Source organism: Nymphalis io, chromosome 29 (assembly GCF_905147045.1).
Source record: "Nymphalis io chromosome 29, ilAglIoxx1.1, whole genome shotgun sequence".
In the NCBI taxonomy this organism is placed as follows: Eukaryota; Metazoa; Arthropoda; class Insecta; order Lepidoptera; family Nymphalidae; genus Nymphalis; species Nymphalis io.
Window position 1 is genome coordinate 3985968 of NC_065916.1, and position 4833 is coordinate 3990800.

At 46.3% G+C, this 4833-nt stretch overlaps 2 non-coding genes across 2 annotated transcripts; both read right to left on the minus strand.

The window, feature by feature from the left end:
* Positions 1 to 879: 879 nt before the first annotated feature.
* LOC126779807 (5.8S ribosomal RNA) lies at positions 880 to 1036 on the minus strand. The gene has a single exon (XR_007670408.1). It is a non-coding gene; the product is annotated as a 5.8S ribosomal RNA (ribosomal RNA).
* A 1405-nt stretch (positions 1037 to 2441) lies between these two features.
* Positions 2442 to 4344, minus strand: LOC126779801 (small subunit ribosomal RNA). The gene has a single exon (XR_007670404.1). It is a non-coding gene; the product is annotated as a small subunit ribosomal RNA (ribosomal RNA).
* Positions 4345 to 4833: the final 489 nt, after the last annotated feature.

Sequence of the window (4833 nt, forward strand, 5' to 3'; positions counted from 1 at the left end):
ATATCCGTCAACGCGACGGCGCCGCTTTCGTCGAGACGAGACGAGACGAGACGAGATCTTCATCATCATCCGTCCGTTCCGACGTCGGCGTCGACGCGCTCTTCGGACGTCGAGTCCGCCTACTATTCGTTATCGCGCGTGCACGCACGTGCGCGCGTTCGTTCGTTCGCCACCCCGCCGTCTGTGTATATAATGATAACACAGACACGAGAGACGACACGACGCGACACGACACGACACGACACGACACGCCTCGAAAACGAATACGACGTTTACATGTCATCACGTACGCAATGCGCGCTTTATGTGTATACGTCGTAACGAAAACGGAGCTGTTTTATCGATATACGTTCGATCGATGTTCGATAACGAGAAACGTACGAACTCTCGCTCTCTCACTAGACTAGAAGAGATCGGCCCTCATATATCCGATTACCCTCTTTGATCGAACGATAGAACGACGATCGAAAGGTCGGAGATGGGGGCGCGCTCTCGACTAGACCGATCGACGAAGACGACGACGACGACGACGACGCCGTAGACGACGTAGACGTACGAATCGGTAGAGCGAGCGACGCTCTCGGTCTCTCACACATCGCGCATAACGAAACTCCGTGACGTAAACGTACACACGAACCGTATATAAATACAAAAATTTTGTAATATACACGAACACGCATGGTACATAAACATACATACACGTCGTATTGAAATATTTGAACGGACCGAGAGAGAGTCGGTTCGTATACGAATACGAATACGAACGAACTCTAAAACGGATACCGTCATGTGTTCGAGAATAACGTATAAAAGTTTAACATTACGAAAAACTATATACACATTAAACATTGAACAGTGTGGTATATATTTTTATACAGCCGGCCCTCAGACAGGAGTGGTCCTGGATGTTTCTCCACGGACCGCAATGTGCGTTCGAAATGTCGATGTTCAAATGTGTCCTGCAGTTCACACTATGACGCGCAGTTAACTGCGTTCTTCATCGACCCGCGAGCCAAGTGATCCACCGTCCAGGGTAATTGTTTATTTTCATGATGATTAGTTTCTACGATCACTGAAGCGATTCTATACACGCCCGTGATATTAGTTTGTTTAAATTTTTTTTTTTTTTCTTTTTTTATTTCTTTTCAGTATATAAATAAAAATTAAAAAAAAAAAAAATATTAAAAAAAAAAAATTAAAAAAAAATATACGTTATTTGAAGATGACGATGCGCTATCGAAAGACTACAACATCGTGCTTTCCTCGAGAAACCGACGTCGAAACATCAGAAGGGACGCGTTGAACGACCCCGTTTTTATTATATTCGGAGTCGTCGTCTCGCATCCGAACGACATACGAACGCCGAACCGCATTTTGTTTTATTTCATTTTACGAAAAAAACAAACGAAACTTTCAGCGGACGCTTCTCGTATCCCCGCCGACTGACCGATCGACTGACTGACTGATCGTCGATCATCGTATCATCGTCTAGGAGAGCGTGTGAAACGCATCATCGCACGTATCGATCGAAAGCACGAGGCCTCTATGAAAATATGATATAACGCATAAAACACAAAACACGAAAACACATCGACGTCACCACGAATCGATATCATATTAAATTCAAAAACGAATTCAAATCGACACTCACATAACGACCGATCGATGTAAACGATGACGAGACTCGTAATCGAACGGAGACGACGACGCGTAACGTAGACGTAGACGTAGACGTAGACGAAGAACGAAAGACGAAAACGAAAACGAAGAGCGACGAGAGTCTTGAACTCGAAACGTATACAGTGTCGTATATATATTATACATGTGACTCGCGGCGCGGATTCTTGCCGGTCTACGTACACAGGTATAACGAAGACGACTACGGTAACGACGAGTGAAGACTGCACGCGTGCAACTTCGATGTTCGTTAGCTAGCGTTCTCGCTAGTTACGTTCGCCGCGTACATACGACGTCCACATTCGAATTGAAAGTACACGATTACATACGTCTTACGACGATCGTTATATTCGTATCTCTTTTTATAATACTACGTTTTAATATATATACGTATATCGATTCGATGACGACGCTTCAGCGATACGTGTATTTTATTTATATATTTTTTTGCGAATATCGTTATTTTCATACGTGATGATACTAACGTCGAAGGCGATGACGACTCGTATATCAACGAACGCCTAGACGAAGACGACGTAGTCGTCGTCGTCGTCGGAGAAACGATAATGCGATCCACCGATCGAATTCGCATTTTTTCGTATTATGATTCTTTTTGGTTGTTGTTATTGTTATTGTTTTATTATATCGTCGTATATCGGCACTCTCATTGCTCTTTCGTGCTGCACTGTTTATCTCGCTCGTATACAGAGAAGAGCTCGATCCGCACAGAGACGAAACAGAATTCGAGATAGATAAACGTACGTTAATGATCCTTCCGCAGGTTCCCCTACGGAAACCTTGTTACGACTTTTACTTCCTCTAAATGATCAAGTTTGGTCAACTTCCCAGCAACGCCGACGGCCGTGAAGCCACCGCGTGTCGGTCCGAAGACCTCACTAAATCATTCAATCGGTAGTAGCGACGGGCGGTGTGTACAAAGGGCAGGGACGTAATCAACGCGAGCTTATGACTCGCGCTTACTAGGAATTCCTCGTTTATGGGGGATAATTGCAAACCCCAATCCCCAGCACGAAGGAGTTTCAACGGGTTGCCCGGGCCTCTAGGCCAGGGAGAACATGCTGATTCCTTCAGTGTAGCGCGCGTGCGGCCCAGGACATCTAAGGGCATCACAGACCTGTTATTGCTCAATCTCGTGCGGCTCGAAGCCGCCGGTCCCTCTAAGAAGAATTTTAATACGCCGCCAGTGAGTTGCTCGACCGAAATCGGGCACACCTAAATGACGACGCCTATTTAGCAGGCTAGAGTCTCGTTCGTTACCGGAATTAACCAGACAAATCGCTCCACCAACTAAGAACGGCCATGCACCACCACCCACCGAATCAAGAAAGAGCTATTAATCTGTCAATCCTTCCGGTGTCCGGGCCTGGTGAGATTTCCCGTGTTGAGTCAAATTAAGCCGCAGGCTCCACTCCTGGTGGTGCCCTTCCGTCAATTCCTTTAAGTTTCAGCTTTGCAACCATACTCCCCCCGGAGTCCAAAATCTTTGGTTTCCCGGAAGCTGCCCGCCGAGCCATTGTAGTAACGTCGGCGGATCGCTAGATGACATATTTACGGTTAGAACTAGGGCGGTATCTAATCGCCTTCGAACCTCTAACTTTCGTTCTTGATTGATGAAAACACCTTTGGCAAATGCTTTCGCTGATGTTCGTCTTGCGACGATCCAAGAATTTCACCTCTAACGTCGCAATACGAATGCCCCCAGTTATCCCTATTAATCATTACCTCGGAGTTCTGAAAACCAACAAAATAGAACCGAGATCATATTCTATTATTCCATGCACGAAATATTCAAGCGGCATTTTGAGCCCGCTTTGAGCACTCTAATTTGTTCAAAGTAAAATTGTCGGCCCACCTCGACACTCACCGAAGAGCACCGCGATAGGATTTTGATATTGAACCGGCGTTTTACCGCCGGCTCACCGACGATATGCTCCGCAAACGTGTCAGTATCACCGCGGATGCGGTGCACCGACAGCGCGGCGCACAAATGCAACTACGAGCTTTTTAACCGCAACAATTTTAGTATACGCTATTGGAGCTGGAATTACCGCGGCTGCTGGCACCAGACTTGCCCTCCAATTGTTCCTCGTTAAAATATTTAAAGTGTACTCATTCCGATTACGAGGCCTCGAAAGAGTCCCGTATCGTTATTTTTCGTCACTACCTCCCCGTGCCGGGAGTGGGTAATTTGCGCGCCTGCTGCCTTCCTTGGATGTGGTAGCCGTTTCTCAGGCTCCCTCTCCGGAATCGAACCCTGATTCCCCGTTACCCGTGACAACCATGGTAGTCGCAGAAACTACCATCGAAAGTTGATAAGGCAGACATTTGAAAGATGCGTCGCCGGTACTGGACCATGCGATCGGCAAAAGTTATCCAGATTCATCAAAATTAACGACTTCGGACGAGACGCCCTCCGTCGATTGGTTTTGATCTAATAAAAGCACTCATCCCATCACTGGTCAGAGTTCTGATTGCATGTATTAGCTCTAGAATTACCACAGTTATCCAAGTAACTGAGTAAGATCTAAGGAACCAAAACTGATATATTGAGCCATTCGCGGTATCGCCTTAATACGGCTTGCACTGAGACATGCATGGCTTAATCTTTGAGACAAGCATATAACTACTGGCAGGATCAACCAGGGAGCTAACATAGATTATTCTCGACGACGACGACGACACGTCCGTGCGTGCTTGCGCGAACGCGACACCTTCGCCGTAAGTTTCTCTCATTTAACTCTATTCTCGTTTCTGGCAACGACGACGACGACGACGACGTTGTCTTCGTTCGTCGTCGCTTCGAAACGAGGTTCGTCGTACCGTATCGATTCGATCGCGTTAGACGCGATAGACTCTTACGGTTGACTTTTTTCATTCATTATCATAATAAATAATGATAAATAACCGACGACATCGAAGTAGCCCGAGAAGAGCACGACGACGACGACGACGACGACGATTCGTCTTCTAAGATGACACTCGACGGTCACGAATATGAATATTCGAAACGAGATCGTTCATTTTAGAAACACTTCCGTACACGATGTGCACGTATGTTATTGTTCAACGGATATATGTGTCGTGAAACATTCGGATCGACGCCCGGTGTTTGAGTGTTCGTACCGATACTCGGGT